General features: G+C 35.7%; 1 protein-coding gene across 2 annotated transcripts in view; it reads left to right on the plus strand.

Moving 5' to 3' along the window:
- Positions 1-317: 317 nt before the first annotated feature.
- LOC135224677 (serine/threonine-protein kinase prpf4B-like) overlaps positions 318-12414 on the plus strand; it is a 282228-nt gene continuing 270131 nt past the window's right edge. The window contains exon 1 of one of the 2 annotated variants that reach the window (XM_064263917.1): positions 318-414. The gene's annotated coding sequence lies outside the window, so the exon portion shown is untranslated. The remainder of the gene's footprint in view (positions 415-12414) is intronic. The other variant, XM_064263923.1, reaches the window with a different exon arrangement.

The following is a 12414-nucleotide window of genomic DNA, read 5'->3' on the forward strand; positions in this document are numbered from 1 at the left end:
ATATATATATTATATATATCTATATATTACTATATATATTATATAATAAATACAGATATATATTATATAAATATTATATATATATATATATATATAATATATTTATATATATATAATATATAATATATACTAGCCCTAGCATGTACTACACAATTCACCGAATGGCTCAGCAGGGGACCAACTCTGGTACACAAACCTTTATGCTTCGTCATCTGTCCAATAGATGGCAGTCTTGTACTATACTTCGCTATGTTTTGAATAGTTCATCGTCCTTGTTTTGTTTCCAATAAATTGTTTTTTGTTTTGTTTTCCAGGCACAATTACACAAGTAGAAGGGGAAATCTGTGTATATTTAGATGTGCTAGTGTAAAAAAAGTGCCTCTGGATTTACCAATGGGATTTAGCAAAATCATGGTAAGACTTGTAATTGTTCCGTATCAGTGTATTTAAGTTACATTAATTTTAATACTGATGTCGGTTGTAAGTGGTTGTGGTTATTGGCGTTAGCGGCTGATTGATAGTTATTGGCGGCCGCGTAGTGACTATGAATTGTTGCTGAGCAGTTTTATGGTTACGTAATATAGTATGGGCTTATTTGAACCTTTTGCATAGCGAGCTGAAAATTAAGCTTAATGATAAGGCTTAATTCTGGTATTTTCGTACGTCGATGAACTTTTGTAATGGCGTGAACCGCAAAATAGTACTATTAGGCTAGTATGACTTTATTAAACTAGGTAGTGTTTTACACGCGAGAAAAATGAATAAGGTAAATTTGTGCCATTCTAGAGAGGCAGACCATTCTCAGCACACATACTCGCATACACACACGTACACACATACACGCATACACACACGTACACACACACACAAACGTCCATCACGTGTCTCTTGATACTCACGAGCTGGGAGCTTCATCAGACAACACAAGACAAAGCCATAACAATAAGTAGTGTCACGTGTGCGTTGATACGTCCCATGGATACTGACTAGTCTCGGTATAATATAGTGACGAGTAATAAAATTGTTTTCCCTGTTTCCTGACTGAAATTATCATCATCATAAGAAATAAGCCTATTATATAGTAATACATCTTCCTAAGACACTCATAAAAGTAGGCTTATTCCATATGCAAGAAAACGCTCTCTCCTCTCTCTCTTCTTCTCTCTCTCTCTCTCTCTCTCTCTCATCCATGCAGTGTTTCTCCCGCAGATAATTTTATTCATTAAATCATAGCCTTCCTTGATTTAGATTCAATATAAGAAATTCAAGTAGGTTTGTAGGGTCATTTAGAAGCTTAAATAACAGCAAATATTGAAGTACCACTAAGCGACGTTAATTAAAATGTACATGATAAAAAAAATTTAAATTCAAGTAAAATTAAGTCAACTTTGATAAAATTCTGCGTGTAATACTGTTATAATTGTAAAATAATGTATATTTTCTCTAATGAAAGATTAAAAAAAAAATACGGTTAATAGGAAGGGCATTTGGTTAATAGTCCTCATAATAAACTAAGTAGCGTCAGTGTCTTGAGCTTTAATCAAGTAGGGAACTAAACTAACAAAACACTAACCTGACACAGGCCTATCCATCTTAAAAAGTAACCAGGCCTTTACTTCAGTTTATATTGGGAACGGAATCTGGTGCTTATTTTTTATCAGGCTAATTATTCTAGGCAATTCTAAGACAATTTTTTTTTTAGGTTATGGCATTTCCGTTGCAAATTTATGGTTACAGATATACTGTACCAGTACTGACAGACACAGCCTATTTAGGCCAGGATCCCCGTTTTAGTTTTTCAACGACAAAAACTCGTCATATTTTGATTTTGGAAGTTTTTGCACCTCTGAACCGAAAATGTCCCAGGATTTTGTCTCGGAAATCTGGTCAGACAATAGGCCTACCAGTACATACAGCCACTAGAAGTCTGCAATAGGCCTACCAATACATAAAGGCAATAGGCCTACCAACACATAGAGGCAATAGAAGTGAGCGATAGGTCTACCAAATACATATGGGCATAAGAAGTTAGCAATAGGCCTACTAATACATAAAGGCAATAGATGTCAGCAATAGGCCTACCAATACAGAGGCAATAGGCCTACCAGCACATTAAGGCAATAGAAGTCAGCAATAAGCCTACCAATACATAAAGGCAATAAAGTCAGCAATAGGCCTACCAATACACAAAAGCAATAGAAGTCAGCAATAGGCCTACCAACACATAAAGGCTGTTGAAGTCATCAATAGGCCTATCATTACATAATGGCAAGAGAAGTTAGCAATAGGCCTACCACCACATAGAGACAATATTCCTACTAGTACATAAAGGCAATAGAAGTCCGCAATAGGCCTATCAACACATAAAGGCTGTAGAAGTCAACAATAGACCTACCATTACATAAAGGCAAGAGAAGCTAGCAATAGGCCTACCACCACACAGAGGCAAGAGGCCTACCAGTACATGAAGGCAATAGAAGTCAGCAATAGGCTTACCAGCACATAAAGGCAATAGAAGTCCCCAATAGGCTTACCAACACACAAAGGCTGTAGAAGTCGTCAATAGGCTTACCATTACATAATGGCAAGAGAAGTCAGCAATAGGCCTACCAACACATTCGGGCAATAGAAGTCAAGAGTAGGCCTATACCAATACATACGGGCAATAGAAGTCGGCAATAGGCCTACTAACATATACGGGCAATATAAATAATGAAGCGCTGGTCTTTATTTTATTATCATTTTTATGTATTATCATTATCATTATCATTATTATCATCATTATCATCATTATCATCATTATCATCATCATTATCATTATCATTATCATTATCATTATCATTATTATTATAATTTTTTCTTTTGCTTCGACAAATCAAGCTACAATCGCGTTCATCCAGGAAGTACGTAAGAATAAACCCAACTTGAGAGAATGTTAAAATGTCTACGAGAACGCCATTTGTATCCCACTTCTCGTGGATACGTGGTCAACATATTTGGTTTCTACGTCACTATAGCGTGTGTAGTGGATTGGCCACACTTCGTATAAAATGCATGAGGGAGAATCAATGGTGGTGAATGTCAAAACATCTGGTGGGTGTGTCAGACACTTCCCACGCTTGTATATTACTTAACTTTTTAATATACACGTTCGAATATCTAGTGTGCGTATCCATAAGTATGTGTGAGAGAGAGCGTGATCATTATCAAACAATCAGACGAAAATTAATAACATCAGAGTAAATATTTATATACAGAATTAGTTTAAAGGTTCAGTACTCCAAAAAGAGAATAATGACGTGAATCACTTCTTTGTATACATCGGTTTCTCCACTTGATATGAACGCTTAGAGAGAGAGAGAGAGAGAGAGAGAGAGAGAGAGAGAGAGAGAGAGAGAGAGACGCTGTCTGGCACAAACAGTGATAAAACTGACAAGTGTTAAATAACATCGACCTGTGAACATATTAGTTCAATCCATCGTTGCCAAAACACTGTAAACCGCTGCCAAAGCAGAGGGCCATCGGCGTAATTTTTCCTTTAACTGATTTATCCCTTTAAACGCTGCTGGTGTTGTTGCGTTATTCCCGCGATTAAACGTTATTAATTAAAGCGTTGTACATCGTCCCATAATGAACGAACTGAGAAAGTCTATTTGTTTACGAAAATAAACGAAGATGGGCGATCGATGGTTTGTGAAAGTACGTTCCTAGGCCGATGAGTCACTTTTTAGGTAATCTGATGCCTAGGCCGACGATATGGTTAAGTTTACGGAAGGCTAGTTTAAACTACCTATAGACTGAAAGATCAAAGGTGTTAATGCTATCATGTGATTACCTGCCCATTGAGAGAGAGAGAGAGAGAGAGAGAGAGAGAGAGAGAGAGAGAGAGAGAGAGAGAGAGAGAGAGAGAGAGAGAGAGAGAGAGAGACTTTCGAAATCCCGTGTGGTGACAGGAGTGATATTCAATGTGACAAGCTTTTTTTCCTCTCCTTTCTCTGACACTTGAAGTGCACGAGAAATAATAATAACCCATTGCACTAGATTATGTCGTGGTTTAAGAGACAGTCGGAAAGGTGAGGATAGAACCCAAATACCGAGGGAATAACTTTGCTGAAATATCACTAGAGAGAGAGAGAGAGAGAGAGAGAGAGAGAGAGAGAAGAGAGAGAATTTCGGGGAAGAGTTTATCAGGTGTCGGTTCATTTTTGCAGTGATGTAAAACTTCAATAAGAAACCTGAAGACAAAATTGATAATTTTCCTGCTTTCAATTACATTCTTTGCGGAGATACAAACACGAGATGCAATCAGTTTATAATTATAATTAGGTCTAGGGGACAGCATTCCGTGCCTTCTTCCTCTGTGTTTCCCGAACATTCAAATTGTTCTGCTGAAAAGGCAGGTAAGATGCAGGTCTCTCTCTCTCTCTCTCTCTCTCTCTCTCTCTCTCTCTCTCTCTCTGCATTAGAACGTTAACCCAAATGCGAGCCTGCTGTTGACAATGGGAATCGAACTATGCACTCGCAGCGGGTGCTGGAGAGGTTGAGGATTGAATCTGAAATCATTATATACGATCAGATTGAATTGTGTGGACTGAAATAGTAAATGGGAATTATTACCTCCAAAAACATACGTAGAGCACTATCCCTGTCATCAGCATTGGTTTTAAATCTGTTCCAATACAAGATATATTCATCATATATAATTCACATATCCATTCACTTGAAAAAAATTAAACTTGAAGGTAAATAATAGTGATAATAGTAAGGGAAAAGGAAGAGAGAGAGAGAGAGAGTGGATAGCAGACCTAGGTCACTTCTCGGTCGAAAAAGTATTATTATTATTATTATTATTATTATTATTATTATTATTATATTATTACAAATGATATTATTCTTATTATTATTATTATTATTATTGAATTATTATTAGATTTAATTATTATATTATTGAATTATTATTCGATTATTGATTATTGATTATTATGAGTATGATATTAAAAAATTTTGAATTAAATGATTATTGAATTGATTATGATTATGATGTTTATTATGATTATGATTATTATGATTAGATTATTGATGATTATGATTATTGGATGATTATGATTATTTAATTTATGATGAGTTATGATGATTATGATGATTAGATTATGATTATGATTATGATTATGATTATGATATTATGATTATTATGATTATATGATCATTATGATTATTATGATTATTATGATTATGATGATTATGATGATGATGATGATGATGATGATGATGATGATGATGATGATGATGATGATGATGATGATGATAGTTATTTTATTAATTTTATTAATTATTATTTTATTATTATTATTTTTATTATGATTATTATTTTTATTTTTATTTTTTATTATTTTTATTTTTATTATTTTTATTTTTATTTTTATTCTTTTTATTTTTATTTTATTTTTATTTTTATTTTTATTTTATTTTTATTATTTTTATTATTATTATTATTATTATTATTATTGGAAGGAGACCCTCTTTCAAACAAGTTTTATTGAAAGATATTGCTGCATCAGCTGCATTCAACTTGTAAATAGTCTTCTCTATTTCTCTAACAATAGCTTTCTCTCTGCTACTACAACTGGCGAGTATTGCGCCGATATTACTCATCAGGAGGAGTCAATTTCGGGGATATTGCTTAAAATATTATTATTATTATTATTCAACATCAACAAGGATTTTTATAGAAATAGCTCAAAATCAAGAAAAATCTGCATACAGACAAAAAATCTAAGAAAGTCTCAACATAATTCAAAAGTTCTGTGAAAGTAAATAGAATTTTGTTGCTTAATCCAGAAACACACACACACACACACACACACACATATATATATATATATATATACACATACATACATACATACATATACATATAATTTACGGCATTCGTTGCAACCCGTTTGGCTCTTTGCATGTTACGAAGGAAAATAATAACATATAAGCATGCAGTAAACTATGGAAGCACAGAGGAAGGCAGGGGAATTGCTGCGTCTGTTGGACAAAGGGAATGAGGGTTGTGAGGAATGCCTTTGAGGAATGATCCCTCATTTTGCAAATTCCTGAGCCTAGCAACAATTATCCATTCTTAGACTTGTCTTAAGTTCATAGGCCTATGGGGTAATATATAAACCAAATGTCCTTTGCAAGCTCCGTACTTAAACACATCAGCAGAAAGCTACAAAAGCGACAAAAATGATGAAAGACAGGCGAAGTTGAATCACTAGGAAGCAATATACCAGCTATATCCGGTCAATAAGAGACCTGAATTGATGAAATTTAGGCTATAGGGCCAAGCACTGGGACATTTTCAGCCACAAGGAGTAAGAACCAAGAACCAGCGTATTAAAGATAGTGGAAAATATCTTTGCAAAACGAGAATAGATACAATAATTTTCTATAGTGATTAGACTGAATATTGCTTCCTTGTGGTACAGCCTCTCATTTCTTTCTTCATTTTTGTTGCTTTTTTGACGATGTGTTTAAGTACTTGGCTTGCAAAAGGATATTTGGTTTACCACTCGATAGGCCGATGAACTTAAAACAAATTTAAGATGGTGGATAATTGTTGTAACGCTCAGGAATTTGTATAATAAGAGATTTGCTATAGGGATACCTCTCCACGAACGCTGTTTTTCAGGAGAAAAAAATATCAGCAAAACAAAAGGTAGGAAACTATGAAACCAGTCTTACTGGTCGCATTGTCCGTCTGTGATACAAGCAGCAGGTGTAGCGTAGCCGATTTAGCGGGATATTAACTTTGCAAAAATAGACGGCCCTCTATCTGTAGAAGACACGGAAATGAAATCAAAGCCTTGGTATTCATCACTTCTGTTTCTTTTTTTACTCCATCCGGAAGCAAGGCTAATACTAATTTTCTTTCTTTCCTTTGTACTTCCAGTTTACACTGGTTTATTGAAAAAGACACTGTATTTCTTGTGTTTCGACAGTCACCTCCCGCATTCATTGTAATTTGACACTGCTTTTTAATGTCAGTGTGTTTCCGGAATACTTTTTTTTTTCATTGTCTGAATTAATCAGAGGACAGATTCAAAGTATACCATAACTGTAGGATGACATTGTTGAAGAAGTATTAACCGATACCCAGTTAAGACTAAAAATAATCAACTTAACCCGTCTGTTTGACAATACGTTATTGTTTTTACATAGTTTATTTAAAGGGAAACTTGGTTCTCGGTAAATTCCTTTTGAATGCTAACCGGCAAATTTTTATTTTTATAAGCGCTGACGTAAGTTAGAGAGTGTGTGCCAGTCATATATATTCACTAGCACCACCTCCTAAATTTAATTTGCATATTAACACGTCGCCAGTTAGTATGCAGAATGCTTTTTTTATATATATATTTTTTTTTATTTTTTTCACATATTAATTCAATGCCCTCCTCTCCCCCACGCAGAGCAATGCACCATGAGAGTTGAAACGGTCATCTGCACTTGCGCCCAGGCAGCCCCGCATTTGTTTCAGATAAGTTTAGCCCGAAATCCACTTTATATCCTAATGCATGGATCATATTAAGTAGAGTCTGAGGCGGCCTTTAGCATGGAATAAATAAAAGGGGGTCATCATTATGTAATGTCTTGAAATCGGTTATTATGAAAAATGCCTTTGAGGGACTGTTGGTGAACGTGGGTGCATGAAGGACAAGGTTGTAAAGGTCTAGATAACACATTTAGCTTTGGAATAATTTACGCATTTGCCGATTACTCAGAGGCACTATTTCGTCGACAAGGCTCTGACAGAAGATGAATATCACATTAGCTTTAGAAATGAGGCTTGGAATATTGTTTGGATGTGGAAATTTTGCTGAAAACTTTCAGAAACCTTGGCAACCGCCGCCAACTGCGTTTCGCCGGCGTGGACCAAGGTAACTTGTCTGACCGGTTTTGTTTGGTTTGATGGAGCCGCATTTTCGTGGCTGAACCGTCTTCTTGGAATGCGTTCCATCTGTAGCCAGTTAATGAAAACCTGGCACACAGATATTATATAAGACTGTCGACTGATGAAATAGAAGTCACATTCGATTTTTGTAAATTCTCTAGGCCTAACTTAAGCTTCTCAATTTCGGTTCGGCGACTATCCAAAGTGGCAGCTCTGTTGTAACTTTCTTTAGTACTATAGTTAAGTGTAACGAGGCCATTTTCTCAACCAAAATCAATTACTACTTGTGCAACGGGATGTTATGTGTCCACAGGAAGGATGGTTACGGCGTTTAACAAGTTAATATGAATACACGGAAACATTTTCGTGAGAAATGGTTTCCTGAAACCAGACCCAAACTATAGTACTATGAAATAGGCTGAACGAAACAGCACCGAAATTTGAGTAAGAATAAGGAATCACTCAGCCTATATATATATATATATATATATATATATATATATATATATATATATATATTATATATATAGGCAACAATATCTTCATTCTGGTCCAAAGTTCTACCTCATTTCTCATCTTAGAGGATTTAACGTAATCTCATTCATTCCTTCATTTCGATAAGTTTTTGTCATGTAATCTGGTGGCCCCGGTCTGGCGGCTGTACAAGATAGGATTCGGTAACATTCGGTACAGACTTTCTGGTTACGCTCTCTCTCTCTCTCTCTCTCTTCTCTCTCTCTCTCTCTCTCTCTCTCTCTCTCTCTCTCTCTCGCTGGTCGAGTTTTAAAGGGTCAGGGGAAGGGGGTTAGATTTGTGACACGACGAGGGAGTGATGTTTCGGGGTGGGGGGAGGGAGGGGGTCAGCGGCGAGGGAAGTCTGCAATCTAAACAGGATACCTAATTTAAGATCCATCGTAAATAACATCCTCAAATTCTCGCTTACATACCGTTCAGTTTTTTATTTTTTCTGAAACGAAAAACCTTGTAGATATTACTGTTAGTGGCTATTTTTAACCCCGCCCCCCCCTCTTTTTCCCCTCTTAACAGTATTATTTCTTATGGAAAGAGAGTGAGGACGTCTCATAGCGCTTGGAGAGTCCCAACGGTTTGCAAATTTCTCGAATGATCTTAACTGATTTTTTTTTTTTTATGTTGTGGGCTAACCACATATTGTAGTCCTTTATAGAGCTTACATATACTGTGCAAAGACTATATTGTACATGAGATTTCTATGTAAAAATGTGTATATCTAATAAAATGTAATTACTATAAAAATATAACATGTTAGTTAAGCCGTCTACTTGTTACGCTTCATTTCTCCTCACTTTTTCATACTCCTCACTTTAATTCTCGCTCTCAATTTTCTTCACATACACAAACATACGCTCACCAAACACACACACACACACTCACCGCATACAGACATAATTCATTCACTACACATTCACTCACCACACAAACACACGTTCACTCACTACAAACACGCGCACTCATAGTCACCACATACTCTTACATTCACTCACCGCACATACTCATATATTCACTCACCACACATACACACACTACGCTCCTGCTCTCCGGTTGAATTAAGATACACTCAACTTATTTCGAGTTCAAGCGAGCGATCGCCGTCGAAATTGAAGGTGGGCGTGACATAGGACGGGAGGGCGTTGGGGTTGATGGAGGGGGGGACGGGGAACACGAACCATGAAGGGGGCGGGATGGGGACTGACAGAGTTAGAGCACGAGACGAGACATGATTCATTGAAGGAACATCCAAGTTAGCGTGGGCGTTGCTTCCTTTTTTGTAAGACATCGCTGTTACAAACTGGATCTTTCTGTGCAGTGTAAGTTGTCCTGTACGTTTTGTGTCTTGAGAAGACTAACAACAATAAAGCAATACCCATATAAATGCATTTCCTCGTAGGTAGCATCGGTATCTTAAACCAGTTTGAAGGAACGAAATAGGCTACCGTTCGTTAGACTTAAGCAAAGAGAAATGGCTTACATTCAGTGGCACAAAACAGTATATATATATATATATATATATATATATATATATATATATATATATATATATATATATATATATATATATATATATATATATATATATGTATGTATATATATATATATATATATATATATATATATATATATATATATATATCTTTGAGAAAAGTACTGATCTGTAAGATAAGGATGGCTCCTAAGATGCGCTGGAGTGAACCAAGGAATATATAGTTACTAGTATACAGTTATCAACATCCTCCGATATTATGTGGCCCTCTGCGGGTCAAAGGTTGTTTGGCATCATCTCTCTCTCATCATTTTTAACCGTAGAATCTTCTTGTTCGTTAGAATTAAGTTACTACTATCATCACTACTGCTACCAGTATTGCTATCACTTCTACTATCATTTCTGCCATCAGAATATCCAGAAGTTTATAAAAGAAAACAAAAATCAAATGTATCGCCTTATAACGTTACTCTCCTAGGCTTATCATGTTTTGTAATTATTTACCTCCTTCCCTATCCATCGATAACCCTTCTTTCTCTTTTTTTTTTTTTTTCTTTTTTCTTTAAACCTAGGAGGGAATTTTACTCATAGCTGCAAGGGGGGCGTGGAGGGAAGGTTCAACTCTTAGAGGGGGCGTGATAATATAAAGTTTAAGAATCACTGCCCTACAATGATTCTCTTTTATCATGAATACTGAAATTGCAGGAAGGTGTTCCGTAACTTTTATTTTTATCATTACCAGCAGCGAGTGAAACTCGTCAGCCTCGTATTTAAAATGACCATTTATCTAGACGCAAATATAATTCTAGAATGATAGTCGAAGTAAATTACAGCAAACAGTATATTGAGATCGGTTTTACGTTATAATTTAAAACTCCACAGGTTTTAATAAATAAATATCCTCTTCCAAAAGAAATATTTTGGATAATTCCTCGAAGTACCAATAATAGTTCTAATACTAATTTGCCGAGATGCTTATGTATTACTGCCCAAGTTCCACATTTTGCAGTATACATATAGTTTTTCCCCGCTAAATAAATAAGTAATACTTTCAGTTTTCAGGGGTTGTTTTTCAACCCAAAAATACTGTAACCGAATAAGGACTACATAAGATTAAAACTGCGAGTTGAAGGATCAATGAGTGTACCCATAACTATTTATCAGTCAAACGAAAAGTTCATAATAACCTATGCAATAAAATCAATTACACGTGTAAAAATAACTTATATTTAGAACCAAAATTTCAAGTCATAAATATGGTGAAACTTAGTGGTTAAAATTGAAAAAAAAAAATTGGTAATTTATCTTATTTAGTTACAGATATCAAACGTCACTTGAAAGATATTCGATTCCTCGTTTTCTTTGGTGATTGAAGAGAACAGGAAAAATTGAAGCCATTGTTATAACCTTTGACCTCATTAAGGTCGTGGGTAAAACGTTGCCGTTGTTATTTTAACGCTTTTCACTTCTTAAGTTCGAAATAACGTCGTTTCCTTATTGATTGAAACTAATAATGTGGTTGCTGGTGACAACAGCCTTCGAGTCTGACTGACGAAGGCGATGGGAGGCGAGAATGACTCATTGTTCAGAGAAATGGAAATATAGTTATGTATTCTTATTGCTCTTATATATGTAGACTACTGTGCAGTATTAGCATAATATGGACACGAAAGAAACACAAATCCATAAAAGAAGGTAAAAGGAAAATAGAGAGAGAGAGAGAGAGAGAGGAAGAGGGAAGGAAGATGAGATTAAAGAATGCATGACGTGTTCCTGTGAAAGATAGTAATAAGAGCGAAACCGTGTAGGTAGGCATACTAGATGAGAGGTCGTCGGCACAGGCTGCCCCAGGGCAAGAGCCAGTGGTAGCATAAGGCCAATTCAGTGAAAAACAGCAAGAAGAAGGCGAAGGAGGAGACGAAGTAGAAGAAAGCAAGAGTTTGAGATTCGGGAATGCGGTATCGGACAATTTGTGCGAACCACATCTCTCACGCCCGAAGGTGACGTCATTCGTCGTATCGTTAAACAAATTTTTGCCCCTATGATGTTGATTATTCGTTAATAAGTCTTTACTCATGAGCATCAGGTGCACTGTTGGCACTATTACCCCCTACGTAGCCAAGCACATTACAGACTTCTAGAATACCAAGAACGAGTCTCTTACCATGAATACTGAAATTGCATGAAGGTCTTCCGTAGCTTTTATTTTTATTATGGCCAGCAGCGAGTAAATCTTGTCAATATCGTAATCAAAATGACTATTTATCTCCACGTAAATATAATTCTAGAATGATAGTTGAAGTAAATTTCAGCAAACAGTATAATTGAGACCGGTTTAACTTTCTAATTTAAAACTCTACAGGTTTTAATAAAAAATATCCTCTTCCAAAAGGAATTTGTTGGATAGTTAATTCCCTGAAGTACTAACAATAGTTCTAATACTCATTTGATGCGA

The sequence above is a fragment of the Macrobrachium nipponense genome, chromosome 12 (assembly GCF_015104395.2).
Source record: "Macrobrachium nipponense isolate FS-2020 chromosome 12, ASM1510439v2, whole genome shotgun sequence".
Taxonomy (NCBI): Eukaryota; Metazoa; Arthropoda; class Malacostraca; order Decapoda; family Palaemonidae; genus Macrobrachium; species Macrobrachium nipponense.